The following is a 17120-nucleotide window of genomic DNA, read 5'->3' as shown; positions in this document are numbered from 1 at the left end:
TCCTAATTCTGGATTCATCCTGACTTATCAATACCAACCAATTGTGATATTTACAAAATTTGCTAAAACTTAGAATTTTGCACATATTGGTATTTTACCAGTGTTCCTTTAGTAAATCTTGCATGCAGAATTTGAAATTTTAACGCTGGCACCTAAAATCTATGTGGAATATACATGTATTTCAAAAATTACATCGAAAAATAATTTCTTTAGAAAACCATAAAATTGAAATTTTTACATTTTATCAATTTTTTCACCGCATTTTCCTCATTTTCATCCATTTAACGTGCCAATTACTTTAATTTTTTTGTCGTTGTAAAGTAGTTTTTACTATTAGCTTTTATTTTTTATTTTGCTGCCTTCTCAGATTGGCATGTCTTTAAAATATTTTTCTTCTTTAATTAAAAATGTGTGTACATGCATATATTTTTTTCCTTAAATCATAGTAACTCTACCAAGTGAACCCAAGTCATATTGTTCTTGAGCCAATTAAGAAAATTGCAATTTTTAAAATGTGGCAGGTTGAAGTGGTGAACACACATGAAGTGACTTATTATATTCTAAACTATTGAAAGAAAACCACCTTAAGAATTTTGTTGAAACCTAAAAAAAAAAAGAAGAAGAAGAATATAAAAGAGTGTAGCTTTGTCTTAAAATAAAAATGTCTGGTTCCACCAGAATGTGAAAGAAGATTGTAAAAGCTAAACTTGAGGCTGTTAGTAAGTTGTAGAAAGCTTGAGAGGAAGTAAACTTTATTTGCCTTGGTTTATAATACTTGCAAATAATAAGCTTAAAAAGGACAAATGAAATGTGTTGAAAATTCCACAATATTAAATCAATTTTAGTGGATTTATTAGTAAGGTGGAAAAAAGACTGGTGAATCATTAACTGTAAAATGTTACATGGGAGATATATAGAAAGTGAAATTAGAATTTAATTTATCTTTGCTAAAAATAACAGTGAATTCATAGTCTTTAAAAGGGATGGAGGTGAGGGGGTCTGGACCAAAAGCCCTAAGTCATGGAATGTTTATAATGGTGCTAGTTCAAGTAAAGGTTGACTATTATGTGAAATATATTTAATCAATGGAAATGAAAATTGGAAAAGACTATAAATAAATCACTCCAAATGATTTCTCTGTATAAATGAATTATACAATTAAAAAAAAAAGGACACACAGACAAAACATATATGGGGGATTCTCATATATCCCACCCCATTCCCCTCCCATGCTTTCTCACATTAACAACATCTTTCATTAATGTGGTACATTTGTTAAAATTGATGAATGAATATTGAAACAATTGCTACTAAGCATAGAATACAGTTTTGATTATAGTTTACACTTTGCCCTGCACAATTTATAGATTTTGAGAAAATATATATAATGGCCTGTTTCCATCATTGCAAAGTCATACAGGGCAATTCCAATATCCCCAAAATGCCCCCAAGTTACACCTTTTCTTCCCTCTCCATCCACTCAGAAGCTCTGGTGGTTACTGCCTTTTTATCAATAATACAAGTTCTTCTATTCCTAAGAATAATAAGTCTATAATAGAACACTAATAGAATAATAAGTCTAATTTAACTCATTGTTCATTCCCCAATCTTGAGGATTTGGGGATGGTGATGCCACTCCTTTTCTGATTGAAAGGAGGCTTAGATCTCATAGGGTAGATGGATGGAATTGTCTTGCTTCAGTTGTAGACACTCTGTGTTTTTTGGGATTGGTATTGTCCATCATCATCACTTTGTTAGTGTCCTGGGTGGATCCAGTGAAATGGAGAGTAGGTGTTGCAACTCTGCTGAGATTCAGGGCTCAATTGGCATATGAACAGACCAAAGATTTAAGTCTCTGGGACATATAATTAAAAAATATAGTGTTAATTATAGGTTCAAATAAAAGGGGCAGAAGAGCCATGTGTTGGGAAATTATAAATGATTCTAACTCTGATACATTAGGGGAGAATATTAGAAAGAAAGGTCCACTGATGGGGTGCCAAATTCCTGAGATTGTCTGCCCTGTTTATAGTGTTGAGATGTCTCTAGAGCCCCCAGGAGCTACCCCGCTTGAAGCAGTGTTAAAAATGGCAGTCAATGAGAACCTGCTGAGATGTGTATAAGCGTAACTTTTGGATAATCTCCTGACTCACTTTGAAATCCTTTAGACATAAAAACTCATTTGTATTTAATATTTCTCCCTTTTGGTCAAGAGCTTTTTCCAGATTCATCACTGCTAGTCAGCTCTTGGTAATAATCCCTTGATGCCAGGGAGGCTTATCCCTGGGAGACATTTCCCACATCGGGGGAAGGTAATGCATTTATATGCTGACATTGGTTTAGAGAGATCCCACATTTAAGCCACAAGGACATTTTCAGGAGGTAACTCTTAGGCAATATACAATATTAGGCTAAGTTTCAATTTCACAAGAACAAGATTCATGAGTACAATCATCAAATCAATGGTGTGGTGTAATGGTCTGTCCTTCACTAGGCACTGCCCAAGTACTTGGAGGATTCTTGCTGCTCTATGAAAGAATGCAGCAGGACTCCTCAGGATGGGAATTCAATGTTCTTTCAGTTAGTGTATGGGTCTCCACCCACTGAGACAATGCCCCATGAGCATTTGACCCATTCATATGCCTTAGAAGCATGCCCAGGTGCATCCCTTCCCACACACACACCCATCACAGACACCTCGCACCTGTGGTCATCCCCTGCCACAGTTGTGACCCTTCTGTGATAAAAAACCTCCTCAAAAACAAAACTAAAACAACAAAATTGATAAGAAAATAAAACAATAATAAATAAGTTAATTACAAAAATAAAAAGTTTTTAAAAATTTAAACAAATGAACAAAAAATTTAAATCATTATTTCTTTCCTCACTGAAAGATCTGTTGTCTTTATGTACAGTGACATTTTCTTCCATATATTCCCCCAGTGTCTTTTTTTCTCCTTGTCTTCGAAGAAGCTTTAGGTTACAGAAAAGTCACATCGAAGTTATAGAGGATTCCCACATATCCAATGCCTTCCCCCTCTTCCACTCTCCCCTAATAACATTTTTCATGTGCATGGTTTTTTGTTAAAATTGATGTACAGATATTGAAGCATTGCTACTAACCATGGTCAGTGGTTTACATTATGGTTTACATTTTACACCATACACTTTTATAGGTATTGACAAAATTTAAAATGACCTGTATCTACTATTGCAAGACCATGCAGAACAATTCCAACACTCTAAAAATACCCTAAATTCCCTCTATTCTATTCTTTCCTCCCCATCCCCTCGGAACCTACAGTAACCACTAAGTTGCAATTTTTGAAGACGAAGGTTCATAGTTACATGCGGTAATATGACAACTTGATATATTGGTCTGTTTTCTTTTATTAGGTACTGCCTATGTTCTCAAGAGATTCTGGCCCCTATAATTGAAAGCATAGCTAGACTCTCCAGGATGGGAATTTAATTTTTTTCTTGTTTATTGTATGGTTTTCCTTCCACTGATATAAAACAATATGACAAGATGAACACTTTCATATTCTATAGAGGCATGCCCCAGGTGTGCTCTGTCCTGCATATCCCCCACACCCCCTTCATCCTACACCAGTAATCCTCCCCTGTCATATTTGCCAGAAGAATCTTCCCACCATGGTATTTTTAACCATAGCCCTGCAAATACCCAGAATTCACCTGCTTCTTCCTCCAACCCTCCATCCGGTTCCATGGATAGTCCAGCCCAACACCCCCACCCAACTCACCCTCACATTCCTGCATGCATGAACCCAATCACATCACTGCACCACTATCACCCACATACACTGCCAACCACACCCTTCCACCTTAACAAAGATTTTGCCCATATGGGAATTGGCTCCCTTTCTATCTCGTTACCCTGTCTTCCAGATTCTAGCACTATTTGTCTGTTCACTTTGCTTAAGTCACATCTGTAAGGTCATGTAATATTTGTTCTTCAGTGACTGGTTTACTTCCCTCAGTATAAGATCTTCAAGATTCATCTATGTTATCCTGTGTGTCAATACTTGATTTCTTCTTACCACTGAATAATATTCCAGTGTATATATACACCACAATTTGCTTATCCATTCATTTGTTGATGGACACTTGGGTTGCTTCCAACTTCTGGCAATGGTAATAATGAACATTGGTGTGCATATATGTTAGTGTCTCTGCTTGCAATTCTTCTGAATATATATCCAGAAGTGGAATTGCTGGATCATATGGCAGTGCTATATATAGCTTCCTGAAGAACTGCCAAACTGTCTTCCGCAATGGTTACACTATTCTACATTACCATCAGCAATGGACAAGTGTTCCCTTTCCTCCACATCCTCTCCAACACTTGTAGTCCTCAGATTTTTGAAAAATAGTTGCCGGTCTAGTAGATGTAAGATCTCATTGTAGTTTTGACTTGAATTTCCTTAATAGCTAGTCATGTTGAACATCTTTTCATGTGCTTTTAGTCATTTGTAATTATTCTTTGGAGAAGTGTCTATTCAAATCTCTTGCCCACTTTTTAAGCAGATTGCTTGTCCTTTTACTTTCAAGATGTAGGATTTCTTTATATATGCTGGATTTTAGGCACTTACTGAATAGATGGTTACCAAATATTCTCCCATTGAGTAGGCTGCCTTTTCACTTTCTTGACAAACTTCTTTGAAATACAAAAGTTTTTAATGTTAAGGAGGTCCCATTTATTTTTTCTTTCATTCCTTGGACTTTGGGTGTAAATCTTATGAAACCATTTCCTACTACAAGATCTTGTAGATGCTTCTTTACGTTATCTATTAGGAGCTTTATGGTCGCAGCTCATATATTTAGATCTTTGATTCATTTTGAGTTAATTTTTGTATAGGGCATGAGATGGTGATCCTCTCTCATTCTTTTGGATATGAATATCCAGTTCTCCAAGCTCCATTTGCTGAAAAGGCCATTCTGTCCCAGTTGAGTGAGCTTGGTGGCCATGTTGAATGTCAGTATGTGAGGCTCTATATCAGAACTCTCAATTCTGTTCCATTGGTTAGTATGTCTATCCTTCTCCAATACCTTGCAATTTGACTACTGTAACTTTGTAGTATGCTTTAAAGTAATGTAACATGATTTCTCCAATTTTGTTTTTCTTTTTCAATATGTTTGTGGCCATTCAGGGTCCTTTGTCCTTTCAAATAAATTTCATAATTAGCTTTCCCAATTCAGTAAAATATACTGTAGTAATTTTTATTGGGATTGCATTAAATCTGTAAATCAACTTGGGTAAGATGGACATCTAAATAATGTTTAGTCTTCCAATCCATGGACAGGGAATATTCTTCCATTTATTAAGGTCTCCTTTGATTTCCTTTAACAATGCTATGTAGTTTTCTTTGTACAAATCTTTTACATCTTTAAGTTTATTCCTAGGTATATGATTCTTTTAGTTGATATTGTAAATGAATTTTTTTCTTGATTTACACCTCAGATTGCTCATTATTAATGTATAGAAATGCTACTGACTTTTGCTTGTTGACCTTATATCCTACTGAACTTGTTTATCAGCTCTAGAAGCTTTGTTGTAGATTTCTCAAGACTTTCTGTGTATAGGATCACGTCGTCTGAAATTAGTGCAAGTTTTACTTCTTCCTTGACAATTTGGATGGCTTTTCTTTCTTTTACTTGCCTAAGTGCTTGTAGCAGTTTGATATAGTTATATAGAATTAGATATTGGATTATGTTTGTAATCTGGTCTACTACTGGGCATGATTGAGTTATGGTTAAAGCTTTGATTGGACCACATCATTAAGGCATTTAATCCCCACCCCTTGGTGGATGGGGACTAACATATAAAAGGCATGGCACATTCCCTAGTAAGGGACCATGACATTATATTGGGCTTCAAATTTCGGGGAGTTCTGGATCACAGAGTGTTTCAACAATGGCAATGGAGGGATACTGGTATGGGATACCAATGACAGGTGATATATGGCTGTCAGGGAGCTGTACAGAACATATGTCCAGGGTGCATGGTAACGATTGGATATACTCATAGTGGCAACAATTAAAAACCCAGCAGGGGGGGTACTGGGTTCCTGGCCAGTGGTGCTCTGTCGTGGTCCCTAGGGGAGCAGCGATAGTCTCCCAGGTACAGCGGCGGGGACCGGGAGGGAGTGAGGGTTCAACAGTGAGCCCCTGATGCTAATAACTATGCTGGTGAGCTGATAAACCTAAAATAAGAACAAGGCCTAGAGCAACATTGTGCCTGGGAATTTCCTCCTGTCAGCCTTCATGTTACTCAAATGTGGCCAGTCTCGAAGCCAAACTCAGCATGTAAATGCAATGCCTTCCCTCCAGCGTGGGACATGACACCCGGGGATGAGCCTCCCTGGCAACGAGGGACCACTATCAAATACCAACTGATGATGCAACTGGAAAAGGACCTTATATGGAAGGTTCAATGCGGATCAGCAGAATATCCATGTCTACATAAAATAACATGACTTTAAAATGCTGTTTGAACTAAAGTAAGGGGGAAATGGAAAGGAGAAATGAGTTTATATGGCTACGAGTTTCTAAAAAAGAGTCTGGAGGCTGGCAGAAGGATTGCCCTCATGCACAACTGAGCAGAGTCAGAGAGACAGATAAAGCAGATACAACCCCCAGATATTGGTTCCTATGAAGGCTAAAGAGACCCATGAGAGTTATGGTCATGGCCGATGGGGTTTACTACCAGGGCAGATGGCCCCTCTCTGGAAATGGTGTTTATGTGTGATGAATCTGGACTCAGATGGGATCTCCCTTCATGAGACTCTCACACTAATCTGCTGGAGGTGCAGTTAACGTTGGGGTTTAAGATATAGTTAGGGGATTTGAATCTCTGGACTGATAATGTGATAGCCAGGTCCTGAGCCTCAACAGACTCCAGCACCTACAATCTGATTTATTGGACTTACCACACTCAGCTAAGATGGAGTTGAAGAAGGACAATCACCACACCATGGAGCCTAGAGTGATTACAACTGAAAATGGGAGGATGGCAACCAGCATCCATGTGGAATCTGAGCCTCCTCTTGACATAGAGGTGCAATGGACACAACCAATCCAATGTCCACATAGAAGAGGTGGCATTGGATTGGGAAAAGTGGACATGGTGGACGATGGGTATGGGGAAGGGCAGGAAGAGATGAGAGGTGGGGGCGTATTTGGGACGTGGAGCTGCCCTGGATGGCGCCTCGGGGGTGATCACCGGACATCGTGGATCCTCACAGGGCCCACTGGATGGAATGGAGGAGAGTATGGGCCATGATGTGGACCATTGTCTATGAGGTGCAGAGGTGCCCAAAGATGTACTTACCAAATCCAATGGATGTGTCATGATGATGGGAACGAGTGTTGTTGGGGGGGGAGAGGGGGGGTGGGGGGGTGGGGTTGAATGGGACCTCACATATATATTTTTAATGTAATATTATTACAAAGTCAATAAAAATAAAAATAAAAATAAATAAATAAATAAATAAATAAATAAATAAAAGGCATGGCAAAGGACAGAGTTGGAACTTTTGATGCAAGGGTTTTGATGTTGGAGCTTGATGCTGAAGACTTAAGCTGGAGCCCTGGGAACTAAGCTTACAGAGGAAAGAGAAGCAAGACCCTGGAAGGAAGAACCCAGGAAGCCTGAACCCTTGCAGACGTCAGCAACCATCTTGCTCCAACACGTGAAAATAGACTTTGGTGAGGAAAGTAACTTATGTTTTATGGCCTGGTATCTGTAAACTTCTACCCCAAATAAATACCCTTTATAAAAACCAAACAGTTTCTGGTATTTTGCATCAGTATCCATCCCTTTGGCTGACTAATACAGTGCTCAAGCAAGTACTTCTAAAACAATGTTAAATATGAGCAATGACAGTGGGCAACCTTGCCTTGTTCCAGATTTTAGAGGAAAAATCTTTGGAATTTCACCATTGAATATGAAGTTAGCTGTGAGTTTTTCATATACACCCATTATCATGTTGAGGAGGTTACCTTCTATTCCTATCTTTTTAAGTGTTTTTTTAACAAGAAAGGATGCTGTATTTTTTTGAATGTTTTTTCTGCATCAATGGAGATGATGTGATTTTTTTTTCTTTTGCAGTGTTAATGTAATGCATTACATTGATTGATTTTCTAAATTGTACCATCTTTGCATACCAGGGATGAAACCCTGTTGGTTATGATGTGTAATTTGTTTGATGTGTGGTTGAATATGATTAGCAAGTATTTCATTGAGGGTTTTAATATCCAGTTTCATTAGAGATATTTGTTTGTAGTTGTCCTTTTTTATGGCATCTTTATGTGGCTTTGGTATTAGGCTGATGTTGGCATCATAGAATGAGGGCCCTTCACCTCTATTTTTTGAAGAGTTTAAGCAGGATTTCTGTTAGTTCTTTCTGGAATGATTGGTAGACTTTACCTGTGAAGCCATCTGGTGCTGGGCTCTTCTTAGTTGGGAAGTTTTTGATCACTAATTCATCTAGTTACTTGTGATTGACCTGTTGAGTTCTTCAATTTCTTCCTTCATCATTGTAAACTGCTTGTGAATTTCTCAAAATTTGTCCATTTCATCTAAATTATCCATCTTGTTGACAAGCAATTTTTCAAAGTATGCTCTCATAATACCCTTTATTTCTATGGCATCAGTGGTGATATTCCCTCCTTCCTTTTTTTTTTTTCATGTATTTGCATCTTCTCTCTTTTTTTCTTTGTTAGTTTAGCTAAGGGTTTGTCGATTTTATTAATCTTTTCAAAGAACTGGCCTTTGATTTTCTTAATTTTTTTTCTAGTACTTTCTTATTTTCAATTCCATTCAGTTCTGTTCTAATCTTTATTTCCTTGTTTCTGCTTACTTTGGGATTAGTTTGTTGTTCTTTTACTAGTTCCTCCAGGTGTGCAGTTAGGTCTTTGATTTTAGCTATTTCTATTTTATTAATATAGGTATTTATGGTTATAAATTTCCCTCTCAGTACTGCTTTTGCTGCACCCCATAAGTTTTGATATGTTGTGTTCTCATTTTAATTCACTTTGAGGTAGTTACTGATTTCTTCTTGACCCAATGATTGTTTAAGAGTATTTTATTCTGGTTTTCTTTTCCTTGTTAATTTCCAGCTTCATTATGCTGTGGCCAGAGAAAGTGTTTCATAAACTTTCAATCTTTCTGAATTCACTGAGAGTTGTTCCGTGATCTATCACGTGATCTGTCTTGGAGAACGATCCATGTGTGCTGGAGAAGAATGTGTATCCCACTGTGTTTGGGTGTAATCTTCTGTTTATGTCTATTAGATCTAGATCATCTAATGGATTATTCAAGGTCTCTGTTTCTTTATTGATCCTTTGTTGAGATGTTTTGTCTAATGATGATAATGATGTATTAAAGTCCCCCATTATAATTGTAGAGGTACCTATTTCTCCACTTAGATTTCCAATGTTTGCCTCATGTATTTTGGGGCACCCTGATTAGGTGCATAAATGTTTAAGATTATTCTTTCTTCTTGATAGATTACCCCTTTTATTAATATATAGAGTGTCTTTTTTTGTCTCTTACAATAGTTTTTCACCTGAAGTCTGATATTGTCTGATATTAGTATAGCTACCCCTGCCCTTTTATTGTCAGTGTTTACAGTAAAATCATTTTCCAACCATTCACATACAACTTTCTTGTGTCCCTGGGTCTAAGGTGAGTTTCTTGTGGACAGCATATAGATAGGTCATATTTCCTTATCCATTCTGCCAATCTGTTTCTCTTGATTGGAGAGTTTAATCCATTAATATTCAATGTTATTACCATTAAGGCATTACTTACATTAGTCATATTTTCTTTAGGTATATATGTTACATTTTGTTTTTATTTCTATTTTTGTCTTTTTAGTTATTCTTACTAATAATTTTCCTTCCTACACTCTCCTTCACTACTCACTCTTCTATTTTTTTCCTTTCAACCTGCAGAACTCCCTTTAGTATTTCTTGAAGGGAAGATTCCTTTCAATCTCTCTTATTTTCTGTTTGTGAATATTTTGAACTCTTCCTCATTTTTGAATGCCAGTTTTGATGGATACAGAATTCTTGTTTGACAGGTATTTTTTTTTAGCACTTAACTATGTCATGCCACTTCCTTCTTGCCTTGATAGTTTCAGATTAGAAATCAGCACTTAATCTTATTGAGCTTCCTTTGTATGTGATGGATCTCTTTTATCTTGCTGCTTTCAGTATTCTCTCTTTATCTTGAGCATTGGACATTTGATAAATGTATGTCTCAGTACAAGCCTGTTAGTATTTATCCTGTTTGAGATGCACTGTGCTTTCTGGACATGTACATTCTTATACCTCAAAAGAGTTGGTAAATTTTCAGCCATTATTTCCTCCAACACTCCTCTTGCCTCCTTTCCCTTCTCTTCTCCCTCAGGGATGCCTATAATGAATGGATTTGTGCATTTTCTGTTGTCATTCGATTCCCTGAGTCCCACCTGGACTTTTTTCTATCTTTTTATCTATCTTACTATCTGTCTGATTTCAGCTGTACTGTCTTCTGCATCACTGATTCTTTCCTTTGCCTGTCCAAATCTTCTACGTGCTTCAAGTGTATTTTTTATTTCCTGCATTGTGCCATTCATTACCATTATATCCATTATCTTTTTATGTACATTTATGATTTCTTCAGTATGTTCCCCAGTGTCTTCTTAATATTCTTTATCTCTTATTTCACTTCATTAGGTTGATCCATGATATTCGTTTGGACATCCCTGATTAGTTGTTCCATCATCTGCATCTACTTCTGTTTTTCAGTTTGCTCATTAGATCAGACCATGTCTTTCTGTTTCTTAGTATTGCTTGTAATTTTTTATTGGTGTCTAGGCATCTGTTTATGTTGATGGGCTTATTTGGATGGTTAGCTTCTCTTTCAACTCTAGGGTTTATTTTGTGGTGTTTTGTTTTTTTTTTTGAGGGGTAAGAATTCTTATTCTATATCCTTGCAGTTGTCTGTGTCCCCCTGAGAAAATATTAAGACCATAGAAAAGGAAAGACAGAAGACTAGAAATAGAATAACAGTAATAATTTAAAAAAAAATAGAAAAGGAGTCATGCAAAAGACAGGAAAATAAATAAGTAATAAGAATAGAAAATCATTAAAAATATGGAGGAATAAGAATAAAAATGAAATTAGAAAAAATAAAAATTTTAAAAAGTCCTGAAAGATGAGTGGAGTAGGAAATAAAAGGAAAAGAGAAAAAGAAAAATGAAGACCAAACAAGAAAAAGTGAAATGAAATAAAAGTAAAAGAAAAGGGAAAAGTGAAAGAAAGAAAATAAATAAAGAAAATAAGTATAAAAATAATGAAAAGAAAAGACAAAAATAACAACAAAACAAAAATAAAAAAACAACCAAGGAAAAACAAGCTTCCCTCTTATGCTCCTAGGAACCATCTCAGGCTGCCAGTTCTCATCTCTCAATCATTCTGCAGAACTTCCCTCCACAAGGGAGGTACCAAGTTTCAGCAAATAAAATAAAGAACTTTTTAAAAAAGATAAAAATAAAAAATAACAGATTGAAAAACCTAAACCAAACAAACAACATTTCAGTCTATACATTCCCTGTCATAAGTTGCAAGTTGGGTGCCTAACAACTGGTGGATCACTATCTGGATCCCTTTCTTAGGAGGTGCAGGAAATCATGCCAGGGACTTTGTACATGTGAGGCAGGCATTCCTACTCTGAGCTACACCCACCCCACAGGTTAGGTGGGCTTCTGAAAGCTTATCAGGCTCTCCCTGCCCCATTTCCCTAAGATGGGGTAGGCTTCTGTTCACCAGCTATCTTTCCTGGCTTCCTTCTCTGTCAGGCTGTATCTGCCTATCTCCTCACTGACCTACTTCTCTTTCGCAGAGAGGCTAGATGTGACAACCTTACTGGATCTTCCTGAGCAGATCCCCCCTCCCTGGGGCTGCTTCAGTGCTGGCTGGGGTTTTTTTGACATTCAAAGGGGGCTCAGCCAAACTCACTGAAGAGAAACCATTCTCCACCCTCTGCTAGACCCTTCTTCCTCCCAAGGAATGTTCTTTCCCACTCAGTTGGCTGCAGTGAGCCAGGCATTTTACCAAGGCTATTTGCCTTGAGGGTAGGGTAAATGTGCCATTCCCAGCCACAGGAGTGAGTAACTCATGGTGTGTAACTCAAGGTTTTCATTTGGCCTTTTTGTCTCTTTTTCCTGGATGATGTGTAGCACTCTCCTGGTCTGCAGACCCCCAAAGCTGCTCCATTGTTGTGAGAGAGTTGAGCACAGCCTACCTACTTCAACACCATCTTCCTAGAAGTCCTTAAACATGATTTTTAGCATTGTGCCAACTGTGCAAAGAGCAGAGATGAATAAACTTACACATAAAGGAGCAATGTTTTGAACCTATCAACAAAAGAAATATATTTTCTTAGCCAACACTTTTCACTAGCTTTTGGTCACATTTTTCACATTCCAATCTCAAAAACAAGCACTAATCTTTGATTTTAAATATGTCAACAAAAACAACACATATACTAATGATAAATCATGTTGTAAATTATACAATACTTGTACTTCTGTATATAGAATCCAGGAAATAAAATGATATAAAGATGGTATATGCAATAAATTGATGAATATTAAAGGTAAGATTGAAAAATAAAAATTGAGCAATGATTTGGTCATTTGGTAAAATTGTATTACATAATGATGCATATAATTACAAAATGTGATTATAAACCACTAGGATGAAGAATTAAAAGTTATTTGAGAAGATTACAGCCAGATGGCAGCAGAGTAAGGAGCTCCTAGAATCAGCTCCTGCCATAGGGCAGTTAGTAAATACCTAGAGCTTTCTGAGCTAGCTGAAGCACCTGTTTGGGGGTTTCAGGAGTCCAGGACATCCTGCAACATCCTTGATGAAGTGGAAAGAGGAGACTGCCTGTCTGCAGAAAAGACTCCTAAGTAGAGCGCTCCACACCCCAGAGGCTGGTGCCCATCCTCCACTGGAGGTACAAGCCACATCAGGAGTTGTTCTGCAGCTGGGATTGAAAGCGCCACTTCCCCATAACGGGGGAGGAAGAGACGGTTGGGCACCAGTTTCAGCTATGATGAGGAAATTCATTGGGCTACAGTATGACTCTGAGAATAGCTAAAGTTTGAACCTGTCCAAGTCAGAAAGAGGCCAGGAACTGCCATCTTACCTCCGTGCCTGGCACAAGGGGAAGTAGGGCAGACTGAGAATTCCAGTGCTACTGGGGACAGCTTCTTTCCACTCAGGTCAGATTACAGCTCTAACTTAAACTCCAGTGTCACCTCCGACAGTGAGGAAGTTGCAGGGACCCGTGCCAGCCTCTGGGAAATTGCCAGCCAAGCCATGGAAGCCAGTGATTGTCCTACTCTGGTGGTACCAGTCACCCCAAGAGCTGTTCTGTGACTGGAATTGGAAGCCCCATTTCCCACAAGCAGGGGAGGAGATGGTTGGCTGCCGATTTCAGCTACTGATTGGTAGACTCGGATGGCTAGGGAATAACCCTAGGAACAGCTGGGGTGTGAATTTGTCCAAGTCAGAAAGAGGTCAGTGGCCGCTATTTTTACTCCTCCCCCAGCCTGAGGGGAAGCCAGGCTGACCAAATATCACAGTGATGGTAGGAAACAGTTGCTCTTTCACGGGGATCAGCCTGCAGCCCTAACCTAGGCTTCTGTCTCACCTCTGGCAGGGAGGAGGCTGGCTAGCTCAGCACCAGTCTATCCAGGTAACTGAGGGTAGCTTTGGCTGGCACAAACTGAATAAGTGGAAGTCTACTAGGGCAACTGCAGTCATCATTCACCCAAAGTGCATAGATTGCTGCCCACACCTGCAGCTCCAGCCATGCCCCAGGCAGGGAAGAAAAGTGCGTGAAGCTTCATCAGTCTCTCTGGGCAACTTCATCAGTCTTTCTAGGCCTGCACAACTTGGATTATTCCACACAACTGTGACTCTGTCCCTACCTCTGGGAAAGGAGAAAGTTGGGAGAAGCTTCATTGGTCCCTGGGGCAATGAGGGCAGCCTGAGTCTCCACAGCTTAAAGCACCAATTACATCCTTGGCTCCTACTGCACAACCAGCAAGGGAGAAAGGGCAGGAAGTCTTAAACTAAAGAGAAAAACTGCACCCAGAAAAAACACTCTAGTAAGCCAGATGTCAAGACACCAACCAAAATAACAATCCACATGAAGAAACAGAAACTTTGGCCCAGTTATCAGAACAAGATAAGCCTCCAGATGACACAAAGGAGTTGAGACAACTAATCATAGATGTTCAAACAAATCTCCTTAATAAATTCAATGAGATGGCTAAAGAGATTAAGAATGTTAAGAAGACCCTGGATGATCACAAAGAAGAATTTGAAAGCAAAAATAGAAAAATAGCAGATCTCATGGGAATGAAAGGCAGGCACAATAAATGAAAGTAAAAAAACTTTGGAATCATATAATAGCAGATTTGAGGAGGCAGAAGAAAGGATTGGTGAGCTTGAAAAAATGGCCTCTGAATGCGAACATACAAAAGAACAGATAAGAAAAAAAGAATGGAAAAAATTGAACAATGTCTCATGGAACTAAATGACAGCCAGAAATGTGCAAACATATGTGTCATGGTTGTCCCAGAAGGAGAAGAGAAAGTAAAAATGACAGAAGGAATATTTAAAGAAATAATGTTAGAAAATTTCCCAACCCTATCGAAGGACATAGTTATCCACGTCCAAGAAGCACAGCATACTCCTATCTGAAAAAATCCAAATAGACCTGAGACACATACTAATCAGAATGTCAAAACCCAAAGACAAAGAGAGAATTCTGAGAAGAGCAAGAGAAAAACAATGCATAACATATAAAGGATGCCCAATAAGATTAAGAACTCATTTCTCACCAGAAACTATGGAGGCAAGAAGACAGTGGTCTGATATATTTAAGATACTATGAGAGAAAAAACTCCAGCCAAGAATTTTATATCCAGCAAGACTGTCTTTCAAAAATGAGGGGGAAATTAGAATATTCACAGATAAACAGAAATTCAGTGAATTTCTAAACAAGAGCCCAGATTTTCAGGAAATACTAAAGGATGTGCTAGAGCTTGAAAAGAAAAGACAGGAGAGAGGAGCTTGGAAGAGGGGCTAGAAATGAAGATTATATCAATGAAAGTAACTAAGAGTATCAAGCATGGTGAAAATAAAATAGGATAGATAAAACTCAAATAGGAATAAACTTAGGCAATGATGTAAAGCACTTGTATTCAGAAAACTGCAACCCAATGTTAAAAGAAATTTTAAAAGTCCTAAATAACTGGAAGAACATTCCATACTCATGGATTGGAAGACTAAATATAATTAAGATGTTAATTCTGCTCAAATTGATATACAGATTCAATGCAACCCTGATAAAAATTCCACCAGCATTTAAAAAAATTGAAAACACAATTATCAAATTTACTTGGAAGAGTAAGGGGTCCTAAAGAGCCAGGAATATCATAAAAGGAAAAGCAAACCCTCATCTCCAGACTTTAAATCCCGTACTACCACGCTAGTGGTAAAAACAGCATGGTACTGGCATGAAGACAGACACATAGACCAATGGAACCAAATTGATGGTTCAGAAATAGACCCTCTCACATATGGTCAAGTGATTTTTGACTAGCCTGTCAAACCCTCACAGCTCAGGCAGAACAGTGTATATCTATAGCCAAAAGAAGGAAAGAGGACCTCTATTTCACACCTTATCCAAAAATTAACTCAAAATGGATCAAAAAACTATAAATAAAAGCAAGAACCATAAAACTCCTCCAAGAAATTGTAGGAAAATATCTTCGAGACCTGGTGGTAAGTGGTGGATTCTTAACGGAGATAAGAGAAGGACTGAGATGGACTACTGATGTTTAATGTATGTAAGAGTTTTAATTAACTTTACTGTAAAAGTGTGGAAATGGAAATGGATAGAATGGATGGTAACAAATAGTGAGTAACAGCTAGTTTATAAATGGGGATGTGGCTGAAAATGGTAGTCTAGGGATGTAAATGCCAATTGACAGAATGCTAGAGACTAATCCAGGAACTGAACAGCACAGTAAACCAAGAGGGGGATGAGAATTGTGGTTGATGGTACAGATGCAAGAGTGTTCTTTGTGAGCTAGAGCAAATGTATATCACTACTGCAGGGTGTTGGGTAAGCATGGGAAAAATACAACTGGAATGACCTATGGACTGTGGTTAACAGTAGTAATATAATATTCTTGCATCTATGCCAAAGATGTACTGTGTTGATAATGGGGCAGTATGGAAAATGTGAGCCAAATGTATACTATGGACATGGTAACAATCAGATGATATTATCTTATCCATAACAAATGTTCCACCACAGTGTGTTGATAGAGGGGTGTTGCTTGGGAATTCTGCACATGTGCACGATTGTTTTATAAGTTTGCAACTTCTGTCATAAAAAAATATATTTAAAAAATAATAATAGGGTGGGTTTGGGGAAAAACACTGAATGTAAGATAAGGACTATAATTAGTAGTAAGATTTTGACAATATTCTTTTGTAATTTGTAACAAAAACTTCTCACAACAATGCAAGGTGTTGATGGAGGGTTGATGTATGGGAGCCCTCTATGATGTTATGCATGTTTGCTTTTGTAAACTCACAACTTTTACTATACACTTAATTGTTTATGTATTATTCATATTTATAAGTGACATAAAGATAATAATAATAGGGAGGGTTGGGGGAAAACACTTTGTTTAGTAGTAATATTTTGACAATGCTCTTTAATCATTAGTTAAAAAGGTTTAACAACAGTGTAAGGTGTTGGTGGTAGGGTGACTTTTGAGAGTCCTCTATGATGTTATATATGTTTGTTTTATAAGTTCACAACTACTACTATGCACTTATTGTTTATGTATGTTTGTGTGTGGGTGATATATTTCAATAAATTAATTTTTTAAAAAGTGAATTGACTACAGATAATGGATGTTACATGGCTGACATAGATCTCTGCTTCTTTGGGCTTCTAAGAACAAGATTGGTCCCATAACCTGGTTGGACCGAGTTTCCATATGTATACTAAG

The 17120-nt window shown here is 37.7% G+C and overlaps 1 pseudogene; it reads left to right on the top strand.

The window, feature by feature from the left end:
* Positions 1-9177, top strand: part of LOC101439877 (nucleolar and coiled-body phosphoprotein 1-like) — a 71394-nt pseudogene extending 62217 nt beyond the window's left edge.
* The last annotated feature ends 7943 nt before the right edge of the window (positions 9178-17120 follow it).

Source organism: Dasypus novemcinctus, chromosome 1 (genome assembly GCF_030445035.2).
Source record: "Dasypus novemcinctus isolate mDasNov1 chromosome 1, mDasNov1.1.hap2, whole genome shotgun sequence".
Lineage (NCBI taxonomy): Eukaryota > Metazoa > Chordata > Mammalia > Cingulata > Dasypodidae > Dasypus > Dasypus novemcinctus.
The sequence above is the reverse complement of the archived record's forward strand: the minus strand, read 5'-3'. Positions and strand labels throughout refer to the sequence as shown.